The sequence below is a fragment of the Nothoprocta perdicaria genome, unplaced genomic scaffold, assembly GCF_003342845.1.
Source record: "Nothoprocta perdicaria isolate Ctin4 unplaced genomic scaffold, notPer1 scaffold_20, whole genome shotgun sequence".
NCBI classification, from domain to species: domain Eukaryota; kingdom Metazoa; phylum Chordata; class Aves; order Tinamiformes; family Tinamidae; genus Nothoprocta; species Nothoprocta perdicaria.
In genome coordinates this window covers 3,938,302-3,948,224 of record NW_020455205.1, presented here as the reverse complement: position 1 = coordinate 3,948,224, position 9,923 = coordinate 3,938,302, and the positions used below count along the sequence as shown (strand labels likewise).

General features: G+C 39.3%; 1 long non-coding RNA gene across 1 annotated transcript; it reads right to left on the bottom strand.

The window, feature by feature from the left end:
• Nucleotides 1-2,917: 2,917 nt before the first annotated feature.
• Nucleotides 2,918-4,565, bottom strand: LOC112946106. The gene is made up of 3 exons (XR_003249152.1): nt 4,484-4,565; nt 3,563-3,714; nt 2,918-3,008 (listed from the first exon to the last, which is right to left on the bottom strand). It is a non-coding gene; the product is annotated as an uncharacterized LOC112946106 (long non-coding RNA).
• Nucleotides 4,566-9,923: the final 5,358 nt, after the last annotated feature.

Genomic DNA, 9,923 nt, shown 5'->3' with positions numbered 1-9,923 from the left:
AACTAATTTCCAGCCCAGACTGTATCAATGTAGTGCCCAGGGGCCCTGGAGGAGCGGGGTTCTCCTGGGTGCTGTGCACAGACACACGTGCTCACACATCCTGGAGCAGTTAAGACCCAGGATAGAAGTGCTAGTTTTCAGCATCATTGCAGCCTAGAACAAAAGGAATACAAACCTATATTTAGGCTGGCTATAAAATATTCCTGTAATTTTAACTTTGACATGTTCTCACCTTTCCACTCTTTGCAGCCATAGTGCATCTTGCCCTGAAAAGTAGGAACCAAAGACGCTCTGCTTCCCCAGCTGAAAATCTGAGGGCACTTGGCCAAGAATTCAGATAGCAAAATAAAAGTCCCTTTGTCACCCTCATGTCCCACTCCTAAATCCTTGCATATTGCAGACCTCTTTGGGACAGTCAGATCCAGAACAGAGATGCAAGTAGGATGAAAAGGACAAATCCCATCTACCTTGTAACCCTCTAGCCAGGCTGTATTCCTGGCTGTGACTGTTCCTTATGACCCACTCACATCCTCTGCTAGTGCTCCTGCATGAGGAAAAAAGTTTCAAAACTAACTCACATAGTCTCCTCCAAAACTCAAACATTAGGCAGAAATAGATCTTATGAAGAAGCTTCACCACGGCTCCTGTGAAGTCGATTACAGGTGGCTGCAACTTGGAACACAATGTTAGAAGCTCAGAGTTCAAGCCCTCCAAATCATTACAGAATAGGTAACCAAGATGCAGATAACACAGATGTCTTTTTCATTTTAAAAGGCGTATTGAAATAATTCAGAAGGAAAAAAGCAATGCTGAAACATTGTATTTCAATTAGTTTGCAAAGTCAAGCTATAATATGTACTCAAAAGGAATATGTGATGTTTTCAACATGAGATGTTTTTTTGGCCCATGCACAAAAGTGTATAAACAAGAGATCATGAGAATACAGGCATCCTGAAAACCATAAAGTATGATCACACATTCAGGCTAACCATATTTAATGGAGTGTATTGGAAGTAAGAATAAATATTTAATGGGGCTGGAAAGGACCTCCAGAAGTCTCCAGACTCCATTTCCAGAAAAGCCCAATCTTTTCCTATTGTTTCAGAACAATTTTCTAGCATGCATTTAAATACACGATAATTTCCCAGACAATTTATTTCAGTGTTTCTCTAGCTTTACCATTGAGCAATTATTCCTAATCTAAATCTGCCTTGCTACAGTTTAAACTGATTGCTCTTCAGTCTACCCTGTACTACCCTTAGCACAGACTGTTTATGTTACCCTTATTTATCTTATTTCTATAATTAAATTATATTCCCTGCTAATATTTTCCCTTGATAAGCTACATATCTGATTCTCATTTATACCAAGTCTTTAGGCTGTTGATAAGTAACAGAAAGGTGAATTAGGTGCAACTTAAATATCCCTTTACTCTGTCAGAGTGATGTACAGTGGCCTTAGTATAAATGAGTACCAGGTCTCAGCTTTGCAGATCCAAGCTGACTATTTAAGTTTCAGGTTTGAGTGTGATTTAAAAACAAGTGTAACTGTATTTGCAGTAAAGTGTTATTATACTCATACTGCTGTAACATACATTTTCATAAAATAGTAATGCAGGTTTTCCAGTGCATAATTTGGTTGCTTTGGGAATACTAGGAAAAGTAATGTTTTAGACTCAGATTTAAAAATATGCTTTAAAAACCTACTTGTTAACTATTAGCAGGCCATTTGCAACACTATATGGTCAGTTTTATGAGTGATCTTGACCCATGCTGCATGCCTGCGACAACCACGCTTCCTCTCAGCTCAGCACTGTCACTGTGTTACCCTGCTCATACTGGGAGGGATTAGGTGAGCCAAAGACCCACATACCAGGGTCATTTCCAATTTTCCCACTCAAATTCCATTCAAATTTCCCATTTCCAACTCACTTCCCCCAGCTCCTCCTCCCTTTTTCCACCTATTTAAATCGTCCTAATTTTAGCTGTGCAAAACATAATGGGAGAAGTGTATCGACTTGCTTAAAACAGACTTTGTGCACAATCTTTACAATAACTACTTGTTTCAATAATTTATAACTCTGATGCTATACCTGACAAAATCATTCAGATAACTAGAGCAATGTGCACTTTAAGTTTAAAGTCAAGGTCTTCCTTGCTCATTTTAATGACTTCTCTTGTGCACAAGATATTAATATTCCTGTGAGCAAACATGGCACTGACTCATTAATCAATAAGAGCTGGCTCCTCTACATAATAACAATAGCCATACTGGATAATTAACTTTTGTTCCATTGACTTTAGTTTGTACATAATTTCCAGTGGCTGACACTGGACAACAAAAAGCTTTGCAGCTGACAAGCACCTTTTAAAATCCTTTTTACTGGTTTAGGAAAATGATCTGCACCTACTGTTATAAGCAAAATACAGTGTAGGTGTCAGTGTGTGTCCATGCTGTATTTAAAAGGAAGCAACTGACAATAAATAAAAGACCTAATAAATATTGTAAGGCTTCAGTGAAACCTGCTGTTAAATTGTAGCATAGTGAAAGATTTGCATTTTCCTGTCATGTAGTTATAGGCAAACTAGAGATAAAGGTATGCTTACAATTAAACAAGGATTTCAGATAACTGGCACATTTCCTTAGTCCAAACTAGATGAGAAACACACAGATGTGTCTGCACTAGCTATTTTTATCCTCAAAAATATTTTTTCTACTAGGGAAATTCCAGCCAAGGTGGCAACAATGGGACCACTAACGTATGTCTAAGACATTCACTGTTTTCTGTGATTACACATTGAAAAAAATACATATTATTTATCTGACCATTATTTCAGTAATTTGGTTTGCAAGGTGGCCCGACAAGCAACTACAGTGTTACCTTCACGGGCTCCATGAACTCTGGCACGGGGGCAGGAAGAAGTTATAACGGCATCGGGAGATTCCTAGTTCCTTGGCTGTCACAGAGACTGTCCCCAGGAAGACATCAGCGACCAACAGCTCTGTGCCTAAACAAAAAAGGGAGCCAATTTCGTGTCATTAACAGAGCAGACTGGGGAGGTAAAATTCTACTGCAGAGAAGACTTGGAGGATTCAAAATGCACTTTTCTTTCAAAATGAAAGTAAATTTTGAAAAGAAATGCTTTACATCTCTTCAAATGCTTTCTTCTGACACTTTACATTTTTAAATTGTCTTCTCATATAGAATTCAATACAGTATTAAAAGATACACAAAGGAGAATTTTCAAATGCAAAAATTGAAATGCTCTACTCCACAAATATCAATCTGCTTGACATATCTGAAATTTCCCTCATCCGCCTATTCCTTTCTGTCTGATTTGGGACTTTGAAGAAGTCAGCCTCTCACTCTGCAGAGTTTCAGACTTGATAGCAGAGTATTTTCTCATGGAAAAATGATTCCACGGACGCTTCTGCAGTTAGCTGTAGACATTAGTTCTGGAAAAGATCGTAATTACAATCTACTGCACAATAACAAAACTCAGTACAACATACACATCGCAGGTTTTATCAATAGCTTACCTTGTTTTTATCAATAGCTTACCTTGTTTTTAAGAGTTTCCTTTGTGATATTAGGTGTTGCAGAGGCCTGACTTTTGGATATGTAAAACCAGTGCAGTTCATTGATGTTAACTGAGCTACAGTGACTTGCTCCAGCTGAAGATCATCCCTTAGATCAGATGTTGATAAACCATCCTCATAAAAAGCAAACATAAACAGCAGAAAACGTCTGATTTCAATTTCAAAGGCCAAGATATCTAATACCTGTAGAAAACACCTCACATGAAGAATGCCTTGATTAAGCCTTTGTTCAAAATCTAAAATATATGAAACAAAGGAGCAACCTGATACAACCTGTTGAGGAAAAAAGCAAGGTTACTCATTTTTCTTATTTGCATTATTACAGTATGATACCCAATAGGAACAAAAACTTCAAGACAAAATAAACTTCAAGAAATAAACTTCAAGACAATGGCCTGTAAACTTCCATATGGAAGGGAAAACATTCTTGTGTTCAAAATTGTGGAAATGTCAATATTTCAAAAGGTAGTTTTACGGTTCATTCAAGCACTGATAAGAAATCATTACACTTTTTAAGAATATTGATGATTACAGAGAGGCATTTAATGGAGGGAAGCCTTTTTTTCTTTTTGCAGTTCGTTAGTTTGTGTGTGTGTCTAATTGACTCTTCAAGAGTTTTGCATGAGTCACTAAGCACAGCCTAACTTAACTATTTTCATATCAACTATAAGCAAATTTCTCCTTACAGAAATTTCCTTTCCATGTCTTCCCAATGAATATTGTCTAGTTCAACACAGACTGAGTTCAATTCAGGAAATACATGAAAAATAAGCAGTTACATAATCTGTGTTTTTTCCTATAGCAACAGGATACTGAAGAGCTGATTTAGGAGATGAAACATCATCCTAACATGGAGTGGGATGAAGTGGGTTCATCTTTTTACCTACAAGTCCTGAGGACTGCTTGTGTGAGAGCTGTTAGGTCCCGCTTGCTTTTCAGGAACGCGGCTCAATGCACTATTTAGTACCCCACCAACTCCCAGGGGCACAGAGCAGTGCCTCAAAGACGCCACAGTTCAGTGGCACCGCACAGCAACTCCTTCGTGAAGCTTCTCCTCTTGGCAGGCAATGGGACTGGGAGCGCACGAAGAGGACTGCAGGACAGCTGAAAGCACATGGTAGCTGAGCACATTGAAGACACCAGCTGGACTCTGCAAAACATCATTATTAGAAACTACCTCTTAGGCTACTGCATACTTCCGTGGTACAATCAGCTATTAAGTCAATGAAATCACTTGTATCAGAGACACGGCGACACTGCCTGACATTGGAAAAGGAAAATAAACAGACAGCCCGTCAGGTACATACGGTCATGGTCCAGTGCAGGGAACGTTAGCGTGGTGCCTGCTGAAGCATGCTGGACAATCTCTAAAGCTTATTATTTCTGCAAGAACTAGAGTGGGGAGAAAGAACTGACATGCATCTCAGTCCAAAACACAAACTAAAACCAAGGCAAACATAAGGCAAATGTTTTGCAGGTTCAAAGTCAAGAATGACATTCTATGCACAGCTTACGTGATTACACACAGAAATTTCTCCCTGTATGAATAATATTTTCCATTTTTATTCACCTCAGTTCTTCCTGCTGCCCCAGGGGACTGGAAGCAGAATTATGGGGCTCTGTGGAGAGATTCTATTCTCATGACATTTCTAGCCTCCATTTTGCTGAACCAACAGATGTGGATCATTGGGATAATAAGACTCTGACAAGCATTAGAACTTTTAGTCATTTATTGGAATCTGCAGCCTTTGGGGATTTACTCAGCACGAGTAAGAATCCACCCTGAAAACCTGTGCCAGCCTTATAAGCTTCTGTGCAGTAACACTGCTTGCTCCCAGTCAGATTTGGAGGGCGTCCTTGATCCGCTGCTCCCACTGGGCCACATGTAGGGAACTATATAAGAAACCTGCTCTGCAGGCAGCAGCACCTGCCCCCCCTGCTCTGCAGCTGCTTCTGCCCTCCTCAGTAGCTTCCAGGTGGACTTGAACATGAGCAAATCCCCAGCTGACCTGGCTACAGGTCTGTATCTCGTGTGAGCGGGTGTGGAAGCTTGGGGCTTGAAAAGTGGAAACTTGGTGACCAGGCACTTTCCAGGGAGGTCTTGAACTCTAATGTGAAGCCAGAGCCTGGCTATGATGCCCTTTGGGCTTACTTACTCTTGTCAGTCCTTTATTATACAGATACATGAAATTGGCTGGTAGTACCAAGCATATCTGCCTCACATTCAGCTTAAATGAGCAAATTATTCAAAAAGGATGAGGTGTTGCATTTGTTGATTTATGTAGTCTCTAAAACCTTTCAAATTTAAACAAAAGCATTAAATTCTCTCCAACTCCACAAAATAAAAAATCTTAAATATCAGAAAGTTTCTCCCGCAAGTCCAATAACTCGAAAAACTGACGAACCACCTTACTGCGGTGTTTAAAAAAACAAGCACCTTCATGGTTTCGGCCAGCCGGCCCCTCAGGTTGCAGAAAGCTTCCTTGTAAACAGCAGTGAAGTTGCTTTGATGTTCTTCAAATTCCTTCCTAAAACCCTCTTTTGCCTATTAAATTAAAAAAAAAGAAAAAAAAAAAGAGATGTTTTGAGAGATGGCATGCTTAGACTATGGGCTATTGTGCTGCCCGTATCTCCTCCTGCCCTCTCCCCGTGTGCTGACATTTAGGTGTAAACTCTTAGGACCATGAACCCATGCCAAGCACAAGTTGGTCCCTGATCATAAACGGGGCACAAGTGCTATATTAATATGAAGACTGACTGAAAATGTTTCATAAATTAAGTGTGAGATCCCTGTCTCTTCCAGTGCATCCTCATTGCAATAGCACTGGAGAGACATCCTGAAACAGGTAAAGTGCTGGTCTAATCTCTTCTGGTTATCATATACTTCTGCTTTAATCTGGCAAGTTTGCAGCTGCCACAGGCTGCCTTTAAAAGCGAGAAGCTTTAAGCAGCAAAGTGCCTTTGTGCTGCTTCTTGAACCACCTCCATAATTGCTCAGATCCAGTGGAGCAGCACTGTTCTATGGAGTGGAATTTCCCAGTCCAAGCATTAAAAGCGAAACCCGTATTTTTCATTAATGTGCTGCATGAGTCCTCGTGGGACCTCTTTTCTCACACGAGGAGTATCTCTTTCTCCAGAAAAGCCAAATAGATGTGTTCGTGTGCTAGGGGGAGATGGGTGATTGCCTTCCTCCCTGACAGACTTGAGAGCACATTTGGTTAGTTCTTTACTGGGATTCACACTCCAGAAGAACATCTCCTTTTCATTTGGCAGTTGATAAAAGTTTTGGAAAAAAACTTCTTGCCTGAGCATGCATGTTAGGCCTTGTGAATGTCTCCAGAACTGTAAGCATAAAGACTGGTGTCGCCTACAACCAGTTTCCTGGCAGACAGATACAGGTGTGGTGCATCTTTAGCTGCATCAGAACATACAGGTTATTAAGAAACAGTGGTGCCCTCACCAGGGCTTGAACACCCAGTTAAAAGCTTTGCCAGATAATCCACATTAGGATTAGTGATACTGTGAATTAAGGATCTGGTAGCAATATTGGTTACTCTTTAGGAGATGCTACTCATAATGAGAGGCTGATCCCTAAATCTGAGCATCTTCTGCAACTTCATGGAGTTGAGAGTTTTCTGAGTTTTACCTTGAAGGACCCAATTCCTTCACACTCAAGAAAGTCTCAGCCTTTAAATAACTTTGCAGCAAGAGCTGTGGGATATTGAGGCTACCTGAAAACTTGCAGGCATATTTGTTAGCTTGTAAATGTTCATTAGCAGGAACCCTGTGCATTGTTGCATTGGTCTTGATTGAAAAAGACTTGAATTAGGAGTAGTCATCTGTTGTTTACCTTCAGTTCTGAGTCAAAACGTGAGGCAAGATTGCATTTTAGGGACATGACATTAGCAGTGTGTAGTGAGTTTGGGGGAAAAATATTGTCTGTGTGATGCCTACCTGCTCAGTTCCAGAATGGCTGTCCAGATGAAACACAAGTTTAATATACCCATTTGCCATGACATCAATTCCTCATCTGCTGGAAGGCTGTTCTGCAGGCTCCAAACACCTTCTGTAAAGAGGTACCAATGTTGTGATGTTTAAGCACAGGGGTGCTAAAAGAAAGAACTTTCTGAATGTAGAGTCCACTTAAAGAGGAGGAACTCACAGCTCAGTGGCAGCAAGGTGGGGATCTTCTGCTTCTAAACTTCACATTCGGGAGGACAGAAGTTGTGTGAACATGTGCCTCCTATAACTCCTTGGGCAGCATTTTAGAAGTGACCTTTTTCTGCAGGAAAGCAAGCCATTATTTTATTTTTGATACCTTAAGTGTGTATGAGCTATAGTTTTGGGTAGGTTATGCTGAACCTGTGAAGAGAAGGCACATTTAAATTTTATTCTGGACAGTTCAGTTAATCCCTTCAAAACAGAAGCATTAATTTTTCATCTAGCAAGCTCTTATTGAACATATCATCATGAGTTACTTAAAATTTAATCTATTTTTAATAGAAAAAATATACTGGAATATTAAACATGAAGTAACACATTATTGTTCTGTAGAAGATGAAGCTTTTAAAGACAGAATTGTAGTCTGGAAACAGACTGAAAAACATAAAAGGTTATGTTCAACATTAAAAGTAATCTACACGCTCACCAAAGTCCAGATCAACTCAAAAGAGTAATTATTCACTGACTGTAGATTCCCTTGTTTTGATATTTGCCCCATGTTTAGTATTCATTACAGCACATTATTAGCACTTGGTATTACCACAGTATTTTTTCCTTTGTAGAGTCATTCAGTAAATTCTCATTTTTAGGTAATCGGAACTTTTTTTACTTCCCCTTAACAAAACCTGTTTTCACCAGGTCTAGCTAATTGCCAACCACTTCCTCTATCTCCACATGATTTTACTTCCTGCACTTTATACAGGTGATATCCACAACTCTATTTTTTATTTTTAATTTTAATGAAATGCAAACTTTGAAATATTGTTACCTACAAGTGGGTGTATGCACAGAAGCACAAAAGGCTACTTCTCTTTCACTTTACAAGGCAAACTGCCAGATTTAAAATGCTTCATAATTAGGGACTTTACAAGACTCTAAGACAAGATGTGTTTGCTTATTTCCACTGTAAAGTTAATTATAAATATGCAAAATTCAAAGTGTGGTTGACCAGGCCACACTTAGCAGAAATAATAAGACTACAGCCAATTAAAAGAGAAAAAGGTTCATTTCTCAGTTTTCCACCCAATGTGTTTCTAATGCTGACACAACAACAGCTGTGAACTGCCAGAGTCATCACAGAGAGGGAGCTCAGTGGAGCCCCTGCCAAAATGAAGGATCTGGCCTAGAGTCAAATGTTCTTGCCACAATTTCTCACATAGAAGAACCAACAAATTGGTTGCTCAGCCTCCATGAATCCTTATATCCCTTTGTAATTTTCTCGTAGAAATATCAGCCACTTGAAAATGTAGCTTTAAAATGCAGGAAGACTTTACTGCTTTAAAATCCTGATGATTTTGTATCTTAACATGTAACATGAAAAGCCATGTATCTTTTTACAAACTGAACACTTAAAATTTTTAATTGAATCTATATAAACATTGTTTTTTAGTCTTCGTCTCATAATATAATCATTACGTGAGAAACATTAAACCAGACATTTGACTTCATTGATCTTTTCATGGACTAACAGTACAGGGAGTCATTTTCTGCCTAGACTAATTAACTGACAGACTAATTCATTGATTAGGTTCTCCATAGCCTAGTTGGTATTGACAAACACTGAATCTTTTTCCATCAGTTGTATTAGTTTGCACCAATTACTTTGGCTGTTTCACTTAAGCAATTACGATGGCTCAAAAGCAACAATCAGATCCTCAGCTGGTGTAAATCAGGCTCTCTCTACTGGGCACTGCTGTGCTTCAGCAGAGAGCTGTGCTTTCCTGCTCAGTACAGCTATAGGGCCCTCAAGATTCAATAATCAGCTGGAAACAAACAAACCAACCCAATAATATGGATATCTAAGGCAAAAACATACTATAGTAGTATATTTTTTCATCATTGTAATGAATAATAGCCATGTTAAAGTCTTGATTTGTGTGTTCCTAATGTATACATAAGCTTAAAAGTCTATCAGGGTCATTAAAATCAAAATTACTTGCACACACAAATGATCATTCTACCTGGCCATTTGCACAGCTACCCATAATATGATGCTCAACAGACTCCCACCTTCCATACGTAGGTTATCTGGAAATCAGGTCCTAAGAATATTATGCTGTCAAGCAGACACTGCCTTTCAGATGCATAAAACATGGGCCTGC